A 20,607-nucleotide genomic window follows, 5' to 3' on the forward strand; every position below is an offset into this window, starting at 1 on the left:
TACGACCCTCCCTCCTTCCCCCTCCTGTGATTTCTAGTGGATCTCACCATCCAGTTCTTTTAGATTATTTGACCAGAGGTAGCCTCTAACTTCTATGACTTTCAAACTCAATCTGAGGTAACAGAGAGGGGGATTGTGGGTAAGAGTTTAGCTCGAGAGTTTGAAGCTGATGCGAGCTTGGAAAATGGCCAGCTCGGTTCTGAGGTCGGAACTGATACCCATGCGTAATGACTAAACGAGGATCAACAATTCAGATGGAACGTTATGGTAAGACATAACTTCTTTTTACACTGCACTTTTTCTTATGTTTGAAATAATAATTTAGGTCTGAATGCATTAGTAGTTTCACACTACCACCTTCTGTAGCTACTAATATTACATTTTTCACAATTTAAAAGTAATGGTCATTTGATAGGTTCCACAATTTGTTTACTTCTATCTGAAATTTTTAAATCATCAGTCCTCTTCTGGTGCTTAACTAATAGATTAATTTCATTATTTGTACAGTTACTCTTGTTTGCTCTCTGTTTTGACGTTAAACAAGAAAGTTGTGCTACCTCTAACTTCTCATGTATTTTATTTTGCTTTATTTTATTTTTATTTGTTAAGGAAGAATGTAGGAGGGCCAGTTTGAAGGAGATTGGAGACTGTAAAGTGGTGACCGGAGAAAGTGTCGTTAGGCAGCATAGGATAGTGGTTTGTAGGATGACGTTGGTTATCAAGAAGAGGAGGAGGAGTGTGAGGGCAGCACCAAGGATCAAGTGGTGTTAATTGAAAAAGGGTAATTGTGAGGTGGAGTTCAGGAATGAGTTAAGGCAGGCACTGAGTGGCAGTGAAGAGTTACCAAATAGCTGGGTAACTACAGCAGAGCTAGTAAGGGAGACGGCTAGAAAGGTGCTTGGTATCACATCTGGACAGAGGAAGGACAACAAGGAGACATGGTGGAATGAGGAAGTACAGGAGAGTATACAGAGAAAGAGGTTGGCAAAGAAGAAGTGGGATTGATAGAGAGATGAATTAAGTAGACAAATATAAGGAGATGAGGTGCATGGCAATGAGAGAGGTGGCGAAGGCTAAGGATAAGGCATATGAAGAGTTGTATGAAAGGTTGGACACTAAGGAGGGAGAAAAGGACCTGTACCAATTGGCTAGAAAGAGGGACCGAGCTAGGAAAGATGTGCAACAGGTAAAGGTGATAAAGGATAATAAGGGAAATGTACTCACAAGCGAGGAGAGTGTGTTGAGCAGATGGAAAGAGTACTTTGAGGGGTTGATGAATGAAGAGAATGAGAGGGAGAGAAGGTTGGATGATGTAGGGATAGTGAATCATGAAGTACAATGGATTAGCAAGGAGGAAGTAAGGATAGCTATGAAGAGAATGAAGAATGGAAAGGCTGTTGGTCCAGATGACATACCTGTGGAAGCATGGAGGTGTTTAGGTGAAATGGCAGTGGAGTTTTTAACCAGATTGTTTAATGAAATCTTGGAAAGTGAGAGGATGCCTGAGGAATGGAGAAAAAGTATTTTGGTACCAATTTTTAAGAATAATGGTGATGTGCAGAGCTGTAGTAACTACAGAGGGATAAAATTGATAGTCACAGCATGAAGTTATGGGAAAGTGTAGTGGAAGCAAGGTTAAGAAGGGACGTGATGATTAGTGATCAGCAGTATTGTTTCATGCCAGGAAAGAGCACTACAGATGTGATCTTTCCTCTGAGAGTGTTGATGGAGAAGTACAGTGAATGTCGGAAGGAGTTGCATTGTGTTTTTGTGGACTTAGAGAAAGCATATGACAGGGTGCCTAGAGAGGAGTTGTGGTATTGTATGAGGAAGTCAGGAGTGTCAGAAAAGTATGTAAGAGTGGTACAGGATATGTACGAGGGTAGTGTGACAGCGGTGAGGTCTGCGGTGGGAGTGACGGCTGCATTTAAGGTGGAGGTGGGGTTACATCAAGGATCAGCTCTGAGTCCTTTCTTATTTGCAATGGTGATGGACAGGTTGACAGACGAGATCAGACAGGCGTCCCCGTGGACTATGATGTTTGCAGATGACATTGTGATCTGTAGTGAGAGTAGGGAACAGGTGGAGGAGACCCTGGAGAGATGGAGATATGCTCTAGAGAGAAGAGGAATGAAGGTCAGCAGGACTAAGACAGAATATATGTGTGTGAATGAGAGGGAGGATAGAGGAATGGTGAGGATGCAAGGAGTAGAGGTGGAGAAGGTGGATGAGTTTAAATACTTGGTGTCAATAGTTCAGAGTAACGGTGAGTGTGGAAGAGAGGTGAAGAAGAGAGTACAGGCAGGATGGAGTGGGTGGAGAAGAGTGTCAGGAATGATTTGTGACAGATGAGTACCTCTAAGAGTGAAAGGGAAGGTCTACAAGATGGTAGTGAGACCAGCTATGTTATATGGGTTGGAGACCGTGGCATTGACAAAAAGGCAGGAGTTTGAGCTGGATGTGGCAGAATTAAAGATGTTACGATTTGCAATGGGTGTGACGAGGGTAGACAGGATTAGGAATAAGTATATTAGAGGGTCAGCCCAGGTTGGAAGGTTTGGAGACTAAGCCAGAGAGGCATGATTACGTTGGTTTGGACATGTGCTGAGGAGGGATGCTGAGTATATTGAGAAAAAGATATTAAGGATGAAGCTACCAGGTAACAGGAAAAGAGGAAGGCCTAAGATAAGGTTTATGGATGTGGTGAGAGAGGACATGCAGGTGGTTGGTGTGACAGAGCAAGATGCAAAGGACAGGAAGAAATGGAAACAGATGATCTGCTGTGGTGACCCCTAACAGGAACAACCGAAAAAAGATGATGACGATGTTAATCAAGGCAGAATATCAATCCAGATAGATTTCTCTGTCTCAGCTCAGATCAAACAACAAACATTGATTTCTTTAAGAAAAATAAGGATTGCATTGCTGAAACCACAGTTGCAAAGACAAAAAAGTAAATTTTACCCAGAGATTACCATCATGTTCTAATCCATACAACTAGTGTTTTATAAACTATATTCTTTGTTGTTATTATGACATTTTGAAGAACAGTTAGCAGATGAAGCATATTTATTATACATGCACTAGTGGTTCTGAGTAAAGGAGAGAGTAAGTGAGGTGTTGTGTTAATTAGAAGAGTAAGGAATGGTAAAAGAAGGGGAAAATATTTGCTAATAGTGAGAAGAGTAAGATATAGTCAAGAGGGACAAGGTGCTACAATTTAGTGGAAGAGGAAGGAATAGTAGTTTAGCTGGAAAAGAGGAACAATGTGATTTAAATGTCTTTGGGTAAGTATTTTTATATCTATCTCTCTTTATCTATCTGTGTGTGTGTGTGTGTGTGTGTGTGTGTGTGTGTGTGTGTGTGTGTGTGTGTGTGTGTTTGAGTGTGAGTGCATGCATGCACGTGTTTGTGATTGCTGACCACCAAGCTTCCCCTCAGACAGTGTCCATTTATTTCTTTGCTCTGGGAATTTTACTTAGAACCAGGGTGGCAGCTGTCTGAAGAGGGCCATCATTTAGGCAGACGTGTGGGTACATTGCACTTCTGCTAGCATCCTAGCAATGAGGGCATTTTGAATGACTTGACTCCTTTACTAAACTAGTGGGGATGACTGAACCACATTACTGCAGTGGTCAGCAATTCCTTCCACTTGTGAGTACATGCTTCCATGTATTCACACTGAAGGCTACTGCCAGTCAATGTCTTGGTAAGCCTAACAACCACCACAGGACATCCCCCTGTATTTCCACAACTCCTCTTAGTGGCTGTGTGTGCATCTGTCTCCTCCCCTCCCTCCCTTCCTTCAAAAATAGTCTCACCCATCCTCCCTGCCAGTACCATCAAGTGCCTAAATCGAAAGTTGAACTCAAGTCAACTGGGTTTTATTCAATGCTTTGTATCTGTGTCACTTTTACTGGTTTATTTTGGTTAAGTACTAATCAGGGGGGTTTACCATGTGGAGTATTAGTTATTAAAAGTTAATGTCAAAGCATGTGTTTCATGTGATGCTGCCCCTTTTAAAACATTTAGATGTAGCTTTATCGACTAAGATTTTTTTGAGATGATAACAGAGTTTGTGGATTGAGGAGATAGATTTCATCTGTAATTGGTAAGAGGTCTCATATATGTGGGACTGTTACTGAAACTCTGTGGTCTCTGTTGTGAAGTTTAATTAGATGGATATTTAAAGAGGAAGAAACGGGAGGCCTGGGATCTCAGGTTATAGGCGTGGGTACAATTTTATCATCCTACTAGGAAATAAGAGAAAATATTTTAGTTCATAAGCTTATAGGTTAGAGATGCCAGCAATAATGTACATTTTTGCTTTATTGGTAGCCATTTTGCTTTAAGCGGTATGGAGCACAAATATTCTCTTTATGGCGCTAAGGTGATCAGTCTGAAGGTGTTGGCTGTTTGCAGTATAGCTGTATTTTTCTGGATGCATTAGCTACAATAGGGAAACCATACCCAAGCTGGGAGAGTAGGACCTCTTTCTTTATAGCCATTCTTCCTTCTGGGGAATGACATCTTTCTTCCCCAAATAGTAATTTGTTGATTTTGGGCATAGTTTTTCATAACATTGGAGGTTAAGTGATTGGTCAAGCCAAGTTTAAGATATTTAAAATGTATAGTTTTATCTGGATCGTTGCTGTTGCATGGTGCACCTCAGTGTTGAAGGATGGATAAAAGATTTTGTCTGGTCCCCAAAATAATACGTTTTCTTTTCTTTCAAATACAATTTTGTGTCAGCTGAGGGACATGAACTTAGATACATCATCCTCTAGTTCTGTTTTGATGGCAGAATGAGAAATATTGTCTCTATACAGGGCCATTCTATCTGTGTACAAGATAAATGGGATTTGTAACAGGTGTGCAGGAAGTGTGATAAGCAGTATTGTGGGACAAATTTAATGAGTAGGTGGGAAGTGAATGTAGTATTCGCTATCCGAGTTGTAAAATGCATATTAGTAAGGAAGTTTTTGAACATGTGGAGGGAGTTTGTACTTACTCGTTTCTTACTTAGTGAATTCAGTAACAGATAATGATTTACAAGTCAGAAGATTTTGTCAGTTGAAGTGCAAAGACCTGGCATTATACTGAATTGGAGGAAGGATAATGTATTTTTTCATGCATTCAGTGAGTTGCATGAAGACTGGCTTTTCAAACATCTTTCAGTGAGCTGGTAATATGGACATTGACCAAATGTCTTTTGCATTTTCTTGCTTGGCAGGCTTCAGAACTGGCTTGGCTATAGCTTTCTTCTGTTCTGCTGCCTTTATACTTTGTAAGATATAGGTTGTGGAGGTGAGGGGGGATAATATGCTCATTGCACAATGCAAAACACATGGATAGTAAGACATATTCTTCTGCAAGTACATCTAAGCATGCTTGTCTATTCCTTTTTTTATTTGCACATTTGTCTGTTTATAGATCTCTTGAAGTAAAATGCATATAGAGGTGTCTCTTTCTGTAGGAATATGGAGTTTTACTGGCTGTGGGTAACATGGAGAAGTGTGGAAAATTATTTTAAGTCTGTCAAGTTTCCAGACTGAGTGATAACGTTTTCCTCATTAAAATGTCTTCATACCAAAAGCATCAAGAGTTTTAGTTTATAAGGTCTCAGAACTTTATTATTTTAAGACTGTTTTGCTGTTTGAATGAATTTGACATTATACCTTCTAGTTGATGTTTTGACTATATTTCTTAGAATAATGAATTTCTTCCTGTTACCAGTTGTAGAGAAACATTTTAATTGATGCTAGTCTGAATTATTTTCTTTGTGGAGTGCTTTGAGCTACTTGTTGAGCCATTGGTTTAGTCATTTTTAGGAAGCTAGATACACGGTGAAGCATGTGTTTGACAAAGATGATTCTATGTTTTGCAAGGTCAACATTGGTTAGAACAGGTGCCCAGTTTGTTTTGTTGAGATCTTTCTTTAAAGCTGAGTTGCTTTGTGTTTTAGAATAAAAGGTGGTTGATGTAGGGAAAGCCTACAATTTGTGTTTCTTACACTAAATGTAATGGAGTAATGGGCATTAAAGATGAGTAGTATGACTGATTTCAGGTGTTTTTGTTATATAAAGGTCTAGATAAGTGTCTTCCTGATTTTAAGTTAGGTCTTGTATGTCCTTTATAAGTTGTGTAAGGCTGAGGTCTGTAAGGAAATCTAGCTATCTCTGCTTGGGGAAGGGGTGGTCCAAGAAGGTTAAAGTTAAAATACCCTAGCATTGTTATAGCATGAAGAGGCTCAGAGATCTGTAGGACTGTATGATTTAATAGTCTGAACTTTGTGCGGTTGGCAGGTAGATGGTGATAGGCAAGTAAAATGCTTATAGGCTCCCTATCTGACATTTTGAGACTTGATAATGTGAGTCTTGAAACTATAACAATTTAAGTGTGATTTAACATAAGTAACGGTGAAGTTTGAAAGCTGCTGTTACATATTTAAAGTGCTACTTGCAAGGGTAAATTCCCTGCACTCCTGATGTAATGGGGGTCAGACCCTTTGCCTGCTACATACCTATGCTAACTCTGAGGATGTTGTATGTTATAAAAGAGATAATACTCCATAATACAGCAGTTTCAAAGATACTGTGTATTTCCCCATAAAAATACACTTCAAGGCAGCTTCGTGCCTGTACATTTTATTCCTGCTCATTGGCCAGAGGAGAAAGTAATGTGTGCTGATGCAGCTAGTAAAGGGTAACTTGTATCCCACATCTTGATGATTTTACTCCAAGACCTCTCGTAGAACTACTTGAGTGAGGCATGGATACCATGCATCTCATACCCTAGTATTGAGGATGTGTGTTGTGTAAACCTATGTCCTCTTAGAACTCCCTTGATAGAGGTGGGAACCATGCATCCCCATGGTCTAGTGTTGACAGTGTGTTTTACACTATGACATTTCTTATTATTTTCCTGGTAAGAGATAAGTACCATGGATGTCATGCCATTTCTTCACTTCAGGGCTGTATATCATATACAATGACATCCCATAGGACTTCCCGAGTGAGGCATGGTTCAGTGCATCTGATATCCTACTGCTGATGGTGTCTGTGTTTGCAAAATGGCACTCCTTAACACTTCCACGATGACAGATGAGAGACCATGTGTCCCACACCATACTGTTGAGTGCATGTATCATGTACATTGACATTCTATAGCACTTCTAGAGTGAAACATGGGTGTCATGTATGCTATGTTCTTGAACTGAAGGGTGTGACAGTTCATATCATAAACAATGATTTCCTCTGATGATTTCTAAGTCAGATGTGAGCACTTCATGCATCAAATGCTGTCTTGCTTTTATATCTATGGTACAGAATGATAATGTTCTGATTATGACTCAGCTGACCTGGGTTAAGTTAGAAACCTAACGGCTGAGGACTTGGCAGAGGGAGATGTGACTGAGTGAAAAATACTGGCTTGTCCATTTTTTTTTTTTTTGGTGGGGGGGGGGGTGTCCCCAGTGGATGCAGTTTCATAGCGCAGACAAGCATTTGGGGTTGAAATGTGTACTTGGGTGCACCAAACAGTGTAAAGCAATGTAGCTAGGCTTGCAGGGGCATATAGAAGCATGCACAGAATTAGGGCTGGTATTGTATACTACAACTTTGGTGATGTACAAGTCAGATCTGCAAGTTGGGTGGGGTTAAGAACTTTAACACAACATCTCAAAGAATCACAGAACAGAACACTAGAGTTACAGTGTGTGTATAATTAAGCAATAACCCACATCTGGGTGTGGGTAATGCTAGACTTATCCACAGTTGGTGTGGTTTGGTCATGAGGGCAAAGCCCGAGTGGCCAAACAAAGACAACCATGGGTAAATCTAGCATTACCCACACCCAGATGTGGGTTATTGCTATTATACAATGACATTATTTAAGAAAAAAATACTTTTCTTAAATAATGTCCTTGTATAACGCCACCGTGCTGTCCTTCTGCCTCTGGCTATCTCCTCCTTGCCCTGTCTGATGTACTGCGCATACATTTGGAACTTGCATTCCCATGCATAGCCAGTACATCAGTGCTCAGGAAAGTAAGCAATGGAGAAAAGAAGATCTCCGTTGCTACGCTTTTTTTTTCTTTTAAAAAAACCCCCTTAAAATTAAAGAATATATCAACGGAAAAAAGTCCGGGCAACTAGACCTTTTTCCGTTGTATATTCTCAATGGGCATGCTGGTTGGGCTGGCCAATCAGCGTGCTTGTTTTATGATGTTAACGGCCAGTCATTGTATAATTAAACAATAACCCACGTCTGGGTGCGGGTAATGCTAGATTTACCCATGGTTGGTGTGGTTTGATCATGAGGGCGAAACCTGAGTGGCCAAACAAAGACAACCGTGGGTAAATCTAGCATTACCCACACCCAGACGTGGGTTATTGCAATTATACAATGACATTATTTAAAAAAGAAATACTAACTTTTCTTAAATAATGTCCTTGTATAATGCAGCCATGCTGTCCTTCTGCCTCTGGCTGTCTCCTCCTTGCCCTATCTGATGTACTGCGCATGCGTTTGGAACTTGCATTCCCACACACAGCCAGTACATCAGTGCTCAGAAAAGTAAGCCATGGAGAAAAGAATATCTCCGTTGCTACGCTTTTTTTTTCTTTTGAAAAAAAACCCCTTAAAATTAAAGAATATATCAACAGAAAAATGTCTGGGCGACCATACCTTTTTCTGTTGTATATTCTCAATTGGCACTCTGGTTGGGCTGGCCAATCAGCGTGCTTGTTTTATGATGTTAACGACCAGTCATTGTATCATTCTGTTTTAAGAACAGTTACATCAATTCTCAGTTGCCCTTCCCAACCTGGTTGTCCCAGCTCTGGGGGTAAACTTGATCCTTGAAGGAGTAGGATGAAGGGAGCTCAGCTTGCTTGTCCAATGGTCAGAGCACTTCTGGGATAAAAACACCCAGAAAAATACTTTTGTATTGAGTGTACTTATCTTATGCAATGGCATGCCATAATATTTTCCAAGTGAGCCATTAGCACTAAGTATCCTTTGCCTTGGTATTGATTGTGTGTATGTCATGTGCATTGACAGCCCATAGGACTTTCCAAGCAAAATGTGGGCTTAATGTATTTGATGTCCTGGTTAGAGGGATGAAGGAAATATGCAGTGATATGCCATATTGTTTTTTAAGTGAGACATAGCTGCCACACATCTTCAGATTTGTTGGTTAACTGAGTGCTGTATACATCAGCATGACATTATGGTTCTTCATGGACAATTTGTGTGTGGCCCATTAGAAAGATCTGGCCATATATGTTCTACCTAAAGAAGATGGGTAGGCATTGTCTATTCCTTCCTTCCGCAACTGGTCATTCAGTACCAGAGAAATTTTTGATCTCAAGTAACTTGTAATACAAACAGACACTTCACCAGAGCTCCAGTGGGATGACTATGTGAAGTTGATTTTTTTATCTCAGAGTTATACTGTGTGGAAATTAATTTCTTCCTTGTAATTTAAATTAGAACAAAGGAACATAGAACAATACTAGGCAAGTGATCATAGGCACTTTAAGATGCCATAAGATTCCTAGCTATGTACAGCATTAAGCAGACAAGTTCTTGCCTCCCATTTCAAGCACTTAATAGTGCTTATGTCTCAGCTAATGCAAGGCTGTACATGATAACTGTCATGTAATTTTGTATGTTCCTATCTAATCACCTTGGTTGACCTGTAGTGGTAGTGTATTCCATAGGTTAGGAATACACTGAGTTAGAAGGCGATCCCTTCAGCGAATCTTGTCTATTTGTTGGTGTAGGTTTAGATCCCTAGTGCTGGTGTTTGTAGAGGCATTTGTTTCGTAAAGAAATAGTCAAATAGGACTGGGTCTTTTCATGGCTCAAAAAGTGAGACACAGGTCACCTTGGAGCCTGTAGGGTAATGCATATAAGGAGAGCCATAATAATCTATGAGAATAATTGAAGAATTTAAAGCCTTTACTTTTCTTGATTAGAGATCTTAGAGGCCTTTCCATTTCAGTAATATGTTTGGATTTATACATACTACTTGTTGAAAGCTCTTATCATAAGTTGAGCCTAACTTACAATATGAAGCTCAGGACTGCACAAGGAGTGGATGCGGAGGCAGACATGTCTGTTCAATATAATCAGGTGCAGGCTAGCCATATTAAGACCTGCATATTAAGATGGAAGACATATAAAGAATAATAGCACAAAATAGAGCAATCACAAATTTTATGAAAATATAAGATATGTCATCTCTGAAACTGCCTGAAATGATCTAAATACATAAGACAGAAGCATGATTTGAACACAGGTCTAGTTCAAAAATTCTTTTAGCAAACCAAATGTAAACCATGCCATAAGTCAGCTTTAAAAAAGTAAATGCTATTGACACTGTGTCATTTCATAAGTAAATACCAGGCAATTTGACTGCAGACTATTACATGCCTAATTAATAACCAGATGGTGATTAAGGGTAAGGATTAAACCATGTACCTTGTGTTTGTGAGGTAAACATTTTAACTGTTATGCCAATGCCCAACCTCTTTTTTAATTTGCCAGCTTCACCCAGAAGACTTTCATCCAAAGCCCTGAAATACCCAAATCCTTTACTTGTATAAGTAAGAAAATAGCACATGCAACACAGGACAGCTGCCCAAGGAAAGGAACCATTACCATGACACAAGACAAATTATGAATTTATAATGGGCAAGTCCTGGGGCACCAAGCTGATTTATTTCACCCAAATCATTTTATCTTAGTGTCTTTCCATTAGACCTGGTGTTCACCTCAATTTGTCTATTTCGTAAGTCACACAAAAAGGATACAAGAAACAACTTGCTCTCTCATTTTAGATCAAAACACCGCTGTTGAAAATCATCTACTTAAGAAGTAGTTTTCCAAACTTCCTGACTTAAATAGAACTCAGAACCATATAACTTCTAAGTGCTGGTAATGTTATTGAGCACATCTTACAAAAACTGTTTTGTAAATAAGAGATTGGACAGATGTGCATAATATTTCTAATCTGGATTTTAAGGAAACATTCATGTAGTCCATGGAGTACCATGATTCCATTCCAATATCATCAAAAAGACAAACTAGTTAACTGCTTCAGTGGCACAAAACCCAATCTTAACAATTAAGATCAGATCTTGCACTAATCACTAAGAAGTGACAGTGCTGACCAGCAAACCACAGAGGCAGAACTTAAAGAACAGTTTTGTTTCTTCTTGCTGTGACTATAATTTATCCCTTATTTTGTGTCAAAATATTTCATATGTGTTGCTGCCTGTTTGACAGTGCTTGCTAAGTGCTTTACTGGCTGTGAAAGCAGATAAAGTTCCATGCACTACAAATAGTTACGATTGGGTCTCCAGTCAGAATCTAGTATTATGTGTTCTCAACATGGATGCTAAGATTCACCTCTTGAGCTTAGATCTCAAGGTGAATTTCTCAGCATCCATGTCTCGAACACATAACGTGGTTACAAATGGATGTCCATTCATAATCCTCTGTATCTCCCCCACAGAGACCATATAATGTAAATAGTATGAATAAGTTAGTGGGTGATGTAAAAGCTCACTATAAGTCAGGATGTACAAAGTATATAAGCAAATAATAATTATTGGCTTTGTGTTTTGTCAGTGCTGTATTTTTCACTTTTAAATGTAATATTTGCATTTATTGTTGCCGCATAGCTAATATCAAAGTAAGCAATTCAAGAATATGCAAATGATCAGGCCAGTGCAGGGTCATGTCTGAAACATTGCATTCTAAAACCAAAACAGAAAGGCAACACAGACAGCAGAATCACCCCAGAAGCCATATGAAGGAATGGCTAAACGTATCTGCATAGCCAATAGTGTAATATAGATGACATGATCAAAGCAATAACGTCTGCCTTATAAAAAGTAGGCAGTTACATCATTTTCTCCATGGAGGCATGATATAAGAACCAGTGGATCTGACCTGAAACTCGTGATGAAAAATAAAGATGACGTGACAAAGTATTTATTTCATTGGGAGGATGGCTGATACCTGAAATTAAATGGTAAAATAATTCATAAACACATAGGCACACATGGGTAATTGTAGTGTTCTCACTGACTAAAAAAGAATTGTAGAGTTATGTACAGATCTGATGAATGTTGGGTAGTATCTGTGATTAGATTCTGTATCTCATAAACTGCAACAGGTGAGTTGCATGTTTGTTTTTCCTGCCAGCAATGACCTTGAGAGCAAAAGAACAAATTATTTTAATGAAAAATAATTTCAAGAAAATCCTTAGACATGTTTAGCTTATCAGCATTACATGGGCAATAAAAACAGAAGTAATTAATGCTACTAATATTTTGATGCTATGTTTGTAAATAACTGCAGTTCATAAAATAGTATTACTTTTTTTTAAATGAAATGAAACGTCAGAGAAATTTGATGAGTTACATGATTATAAATTCCCAGATCCACTTTTAACAGTTACTGCTGTAGAAACAAATCTGATTGTGTTGCACAGAGCTGGAATGTAGAAGGTTTAGTACATAAAAAGACCCTGAAGCAAGCACCTATATTATTCTTTTACATAACCATGACAATCCTATGACTCAGCTGGATGGTGAAAGATAAACTTAATGAAAGTTGACACACATTCCTAAGGTGTGCTGTCTGAAACTTACTGCTTAATAACTTTCAAAGGCAAGTCTAATCTACTCTTAAATGAATTTCTTTATTAAAAAAAAAAAAAAAAAAACTAAAACATAACATATCATATTGCTGGCTGATGACAAATGATTTGGGGTAGCAAAACTGAACTAATTCTGAAGAGTGTACATAAATTAAATCAATTAAATCAGCAGAAGTCAGCCTTGTGGCAGCCTAATTAAACTCAAAATATAATATATCTGAAAGTAAATAATAATCTGGGTGTTCAGAAAATAAGGCAGTTTAAAATGTTGGTATAATTTGACTAATAAGCCATATTATTATGCATGTGGTTTTAACAATAGAATAGCAGGTATGTTATTTTCATACATTCAAACTTCTTAAAGTGAATTAGAAATAGCAAAACAAACATATCTGGACAACAATATTATTGGACAACTTTAAGTAATCAGGTGAACAGCATGGAATATATTATGTTACTGATTAATATGAGACGCAATTTGCCAAATTGAAGAACAACCACATCATTTTAAAAGACTCTGTCTATATTAAGTCATATATTCAAATATCCAGGGGAAGATAAAACAAGGATCAACATTAATTTCCAAAAATACTCTAGACATAGTCCTGCACACTTAGTACATCCCTGATTTTAACAACAGGGAACTTCTCATCTCAGCACTCAAAATAATAACTATAAAATCACTATATATGACACCAGGAGATATTACCAGTACAGCTGAATACATCCTATGTTAGACATCTCATAACATACACCTTGTAACCATAATTCTTGGTGATATTCACATAGACTGGTAGCTCACCAATGCAACCACCTCAACTGGATGATAAATATCTATAACTTCATCCAACTTATCAATATAACTACAATATTCAGTAAAACTACAAATAGACAGTCCATACTTGACTGGATTCTTAACTCCAAAACACACAATACTCATTTGGATGCTTACCTGATAAGAGTCAATAACTGCATACCCACTTTTGCTCTATGGCAACAAAATAATAATTAAAATCGAGTCAGCTACAAAGTAGTATGCAGTCTCAAAATATTCAACAAATAAGCTTTCAACAATATCCTAAGACACTGTATCTGGTCAACTCTAAAGACGCTCTCCTTTGACAAAGCAATATCTAATTTCAATACAACATTCCTTAATGTATTGAATCACCATGCAGCACTTTGTACAAGAAGAATTTAATCAAACCCATCCCCATGGTTAAATAAAGAAACCCAACAATTCATATTCCTAAGATGGAAAGAATGGATAGAGTAGCTTAAAGACAAAACACAGAGTGCCTATTAAATTTTCAATCACCTTAAAGACCGTACTAAGCACATTTTTGAATAAGAAAATTAATGCTAGAGCCAACTACTCACAAATAACAGAGCCATCCAAAGCACTTCTGTTTCTCATTAATAAACTCATTTATCGCAGCCAGTCCAACACGCTCTCACCTACAACCATTAACGGCAAAGACACTATTGCTTCCCAATTCACTTCTCAGTTTATACAAACGGTTCTCTCCTTACTCAAAGATAATTCCCTTCCTACTCATTATCTCACATAAACCTGAATCTCACTTGCATCAGTTTAGGTCCCAGCAGCACACCAAAATCAACCACCAAAGGTGGTGGTGTTTCCATATTCATAAAGGATGTGCACACCTCCAGACTGGTAGCGCAACATAATTCATCAGAGATACTTCAGGTGCACCTAACATTGAGTAAGACAACGGCTAAGGTCATAGCCTGCTATAGGTCCCCAACCATGTCCCAAGACTTACATTCTATGTTCCTAAGCACCCTGAAGAATATTAGGGTCCAACCTAACACTTTCATAGTGTGCGACTTCAACTACCCCTCCATTAACTGGGAAAACTTCTCATGTAACAATACACTTGCCTAATGTTTCCTGGAATTCATTAATTCCAATGCCCTGGACTAGCTCATCCCCACAAGAGGTAGCAACATCCTTGACCTGGTCATTACTAACATGGGTGACCATTGCTCTGCACCAGCAGTCAACTCCTTCCTGGTTACATCCAACCACAAAATAATCACTGCAAATCCCCCCCCCCCCACAAAGGTAACCACTATGAAAAACTTCTCCAAAGCTAACTTTAGGCTCCTAAAAACAGAGGTGGCTAACTTCACAGCACCCATGCAAATGGAGAATACTTGCATGACTGCTGAATCATACACTAATGCACTGTACAAACACGTACAGAAATGCATGGATCTTGCCATACTCAATAGAACCAAGATGCTCTCCTCCAAAAAAAGGAAGCCAATCTGGTGGTCCCCTGCTATAAACAAACTCTACAACAGAAGGAGGAAATTGATGCGGAATAAGGTGAAATCCCAAGACTGGAAAAACTCCCTTATCAGCCTCAACAAAAAGTTGAGATCCCTCATCAAATCCTCTAAATTTAGCTATGAAAACAGAATTGCAGCAGATAGTAGACAGCCACAAGGCCGTCTATAGTTATGTAAAGAATCTCCATGGCAATACCCAGATTTGATCTGAGGTACTGCACAATGGTACCTCCTATACTGAGCCAACAGATATTGCCAATATACTGGCTGACAGATTCAGTGCCAACTTTACCCCCCCAAAGGACCAATCACAAAACCAGTAGATTGCCAGGCACCCAGTATTACTGCTGCACAGGTTAAAACAGCACTATCCAAGGCCTAGAATACAGCTTCTATGGGACCTGCCAATATCCCTGGCTGTGTTCTACATGAACTACAGAGTGAACTGGCACCTCACATGTGTGCCCTGTTCAGTCACAGCCTCACCTCAGGCTTTGTCCCTAGTGAATGGTGCACTGCTACAGTCATCCCTCTCCACAAAAGAGGAGTGACTACAGACCCTGGGAACTATCACCCCATTAGCCTGACAAGTCTGAAATGCAAAGCTATTTAACCCATCATCATGGACCTAATAAACAAGGATATAGGGAATCTTCAAACTCTGTATCCCACACAGTTTGATTTTGTGAAGGGTATATCATGTGTGCTCAACCTGGTGGGCTTCTTTGAGTCAGTCACCAGAGCTATGGATGAAGTCAAGGTGGTTCATACAGCCTACCTTGATCTGGCCAAGGCCTTTGATACCATTCCCCACTCAGGTATCACAGAAAAACTCACTAAGCTAGGCATCAACCCCTATATCACTAGGTAAGGTGCAAATTGGCTCACAGATAGAACCCACAGTGTGAAAGTAGCTAACTCCAAGTCAGACTGCTGACCAGTCACAAGTGCAGTTTCACAAGGTTTGGTCCTGGGTCCTCTCCTGTTTGGTATCTACTTCTCTGAAGTCCAGGCCAATGCAAAGGGAATCTGGCTGACAAAGTTCCCAGACAATTGCAAGTTGAGAGCTATTATTAACTCCTCAATTGATGGTGACATTCTACAGAAAGGCATCACTGAGACCAGCGACTGGTGTCAGAACCATGGCCTTAAGCTCAATGCCAAAAAATGTGTTGTCATCCCCTTTGGGAAAAACCCGATTCCCATGAATTACCACATCGATGGTAGTCCATTGAACACAGAAGGTGTTATAAGAGATCTGAGAACACAGGTTGACAGCAAGCTCTCTTTTGACCACCACATTGCCACTGTGGTCAGAAATTCCTTCAATGTGGCACATCTCATTACTAAGGGTTTTGCATCCAGGAAGAAAGAGGTCTTTGTCTCCCTCTACTCTTCCCTCATTAGGCCAATCATCGAGGACAATGCCCCATTTGGCATGTACTTCAATAGACACCTGCAACAACTGGAGAGGCCACAAAAGTACCTCACAAAGTGGATCCTAGGCCTTAAACACTTGTCCTATATGGACAGACTCAAAAAACTCTAACTATTCTCTGTCTCATATCGCCTACTTAGAGGCGATCTCTGCTTGACTGACAAAGCCATGTCTGACCCAGCTATGTTAGAAATGCTACATCTAAAGAAATCCCAATCCCTCCACACCACATGGTCCAGAGACCTCAACCTCATTACCACAATCAACAGAACATGCTAGAGGGACAGGTTCATAACCCAGAGACTGCCCATGCTATGGAATAGACTTCCCATACATGTCAAGCAGAGCACCTCACTGGCCCTCTTCAAGAGAAATCTTGCCGAGTGGATGGGAAATAGAAAATTCACCCCAGGGATCACTCCAGTGGCTCTACTCGACAGAGACACTGGGAACTAAGGTCGGGTGGCACGATGCCAGGTTAGTCCTATGGGCTAGGCTTGTAAAGGCTTCAGGGCCATTAGCCTAGTACACACCTGTAAACCTATGAACCTTAGCAGCAGACAACTTATCAGCTGAGTATATGTAAACAGTAGTAGACATCTTCACCTACCCTGTTTCTATCACTATAAATCATTCCATCTCAGAAAACTGTGACCCAACCTTCTGGAAAAATATTTTATTGTTTGTCTGCACAAAGGGGGCACATCCACAGAATTCACCAGCTATAACTATCTTAACTCCTTTATCAAAAATCCTAGAAAATGTATCCATTCACAAGTCTTAATACACCTCATCAATAATAACCCCTTCTCCAACTCCCAACATGGTTTTAACCCAAAGTACCACAACCACCCTTCTTAGTTTCAGTAATACTAAAAACTGCATCAGAAATTCTTGCCACTTAGTATCATCTGTTTATTTTGCCACCCTCTTTCACTAAAGTTGACTCACAGACCTTGCATTTCTCAATTTCTCCCACTCAGACCTGTCATAATTCCATAGATATTTCACAAACAGAAAGCAAGTAGAAATATGGCTTCAAGACTTTTCACCCTTCCCCCATCTGGACTAACCTTCATAGCACCCCCCCCCCCCCAAAATAACTGAAACTAGACAGCCCTTACAAAAAAAATGCTGGATTTGCAACCAATCAACCTACAAAACGTCATCACTGCAAACCCTTAAAGCAACTCTACTGGCTAGAGTTCCTACAACATCATACATGCTCATAACTACCTGTTGCCCATAACCTAATATATAAACCAGAAAACTGCCTAGCACCATAAAATATTGTTCCCCAGTCAGGGAACAGCACTCTCAAACATAATCATATTTACTCACCACCAAATGCAATAACACTGCCAATGATTCATGCTTCTCCTGCTATGTCTGCAAACTGTAGAACTTCCCACCAATGCACTTAAAACAAACTGAAAAACTAAAAGTATTCAAAAATCAACTTAACAATCAAACAACTCCTGGCTATGGTCCTGCTCAGCCCCGAGCCAATACCTTAAGTATAACACCAAAATCTATTGTTTAATTGGCTACTTACTATTTCAGTGCATCTTAATACTACTATATACAATTTCTGCCTCTTAACCTTCAATCTTTTTCAAAATACAAGTCCCTCTTGTATCATTTATTTAAGTAATAATTAACTGCTATAGTTCTATTTCATCTAACCGTATCCATCTGCATATCAATCTGAAATTCATATAAAATTTCTTCAAATTCTTCCTAACCTTATCTTACATTGTTTAATTTGTCTGTCAGCAATTTTTCGTCCTGAACATACGCTGTAAATAGTCTCCTTACTAATGTTAAATCAATAGTATTCCAGTCTGTATATGCTAAATTTAATTCCACAGCTGTTATTTTTCTCTCATGTTTTTCATGCAAGAAATATATGAGTGCCTCTACATCATCAGCACTTGACTTTTGTGGTCTATGCACTCCCACAATTATTATATGTTCCAGGATTGTTTTTATTGTCACAGCTACATAATCTTCAGTATTGGTGTTATCACTGAACATGTAATAATCACAGGCCTCATAACAATCTGTGATCCCTATCATAACACCTCCACCTGATTTTTGTTAGTATTTCTGTTACAGTGAAAACATTTATACCCTGACAGAGATTGTTTCCAGTCACTGGTCTTTAATCATGTTTCACAAGCAATGCCAACATCAGTCGTGTATGAATGCAGCAAACATCAATAACAAACTTTATTATTGCTTCTAGTATTAACAAGCAGTACAGACACATGAAATTTTGCTCTCTGAGAACTGTGAAATTTCTGATCTTGCAAAAATCCTGTTTTGTTTCAGTCAAATATTGCAATTTATCTGCTGCACAAATAATGTTCATTTGACTTGACAGGTGGACTCCATCCTGTCTAAAAACACGTGCCCAAAATGAAGCTTAGTTCTACACATTTCCACTTTTTAAAATGGAACATTTTCTTTTCATGTAGGTATCTATCAAAACCAAAATTGTTTAATTCAAGCTGATTTGACTCTCCTTTCTATATGTGATCTGTGAAACATGCATTCTAATACCTGTAAAAGCTATGCTATGTAAGAGGGCTGTAACTTCCCTACTGTCAGGGAGTCACTGAGGATGAGAACATTTGTGCCAGCATGAATAAAACCAGCTCTGTACTTCCTTACATTAAAGCATTATAAAGCCCAACTCACAAACTGTATTTTTGCTCAGGGCAAACATAACACTATTCAATGTTCATTATTCTCTTTGTAGATGTAAGTATTAGTATCTCTGATAACTGAATCTCCGGTTACTAGTATATCAGTTCTAACTAGACCAGAAGAATCTTCAGCTTCTAATTTAGTAATATCTGCTCTACCAGTTGTTACGAAGGAATGATCTCCATCGCTATTAGTCTTATTAATCTCATTGTTTTAATTTCTTAGTTCATTTGTAAGCATACAGTTCTCTTCCAGATGGCTTTGTACTTCCATGAACCAAGTTATCAACGTCAGCCTTTCTACTCTTTTTTCCCTTACAGTAATATTCTTTAATCCTTCCAAGTTCACTTTTGATTTTTTCCTTTTACCCTGCCCGTTGCCTCTCTTTTGCATCTTTTCTGTTGGAAAAATGATGTTATTTTCTGTGCAATGATTTTTTTGTGATTGAACAATGTTACCATTATCCGTAATCTGTACGGCATAGCAAACAGTGTATTTTTGATGTATATATATTCTCTTGGCATTATAGACATTAATATTTTTTCTTCCTAGTTATTTGTAAACAATTCCTTTTCTTTTTTTATTTTCCTCTATGGGCTCTGAACCCCCAGATTGCTAAATACCCCTAGTTCCAAAGTTATCATTGGTAGTATAATGTTCAGTAGGGAGTTAACTGATTTCTACTGGCATTAGATACTTCCTTTCACAGTGTGTTCTAGACATATTTATTTAACTCATTCACTCCAATGGAGATAAGTTTGCACTGTAACTTTCAGTGGGTGGAGCCTAAGCCTTTTAACAGAATCAAATTATGTCCTCACATTTCAAACATAGGAACCATAGGGGTCATGAAAAATGTATAAATGTCAAACTCTTAAGCACAAACTATTTTTATAGTGGTAGTATTCTTTAGGTTTTAAGTCTTAAACCAACATTTATAAGTCACAGTAAACACAGTAACTGTTGCATTTGTAATATTTTGTAAACAACTTACAATATCTCAGCAACCACTCAAGTTACACACATACTGTGTTACTTGGTTGTTGAGATATTTAGAAAAATGTGAAAATCATATCTATATAAATAAATATCATAAAAACAACATCTGTTAATCTGCATTAGACAGATGTCAAATATTAATGCAGCTGAGTTTACCATTGTTAAGCTTTAAGATGAAATCTTTTAAAACCTTGTACATAGCATGGTTTTGGAATTAGTTTGATTCTCAGCTAGAGCGTCTGCTGCGTGGAGACATGCGTGAATGGGAGTACCTTCGTTGAAGGTTGTGCATCAGGGCTCGTAACTCGGCACGTAAAAATCAACTGCCAATCATTAGCGGACCGGAGTTCCGCTGTGGCGACCCCTAACTGGGAAAAGCCGAAAGACACAAACAAATGCAAATATGAACAAGTAGTATTTGATGCCTAGAGGCTTCAGTAGGAGTTAACTGCAGATGCATTGG

Source organism: Protopterus annectens, chromosome 8.part0 (genome assembly GCF_019279795.1).
Source record: "Protopterus annectens isolate FY-2018-M chromosome 8.part0, PAN1.0, whole genome shotgun sequence".
NCBI lineage: Eukaryota > Metazoa > Chordata > Ceratodontiformes > Protopteridae > Protopterus > Protopterus annectens.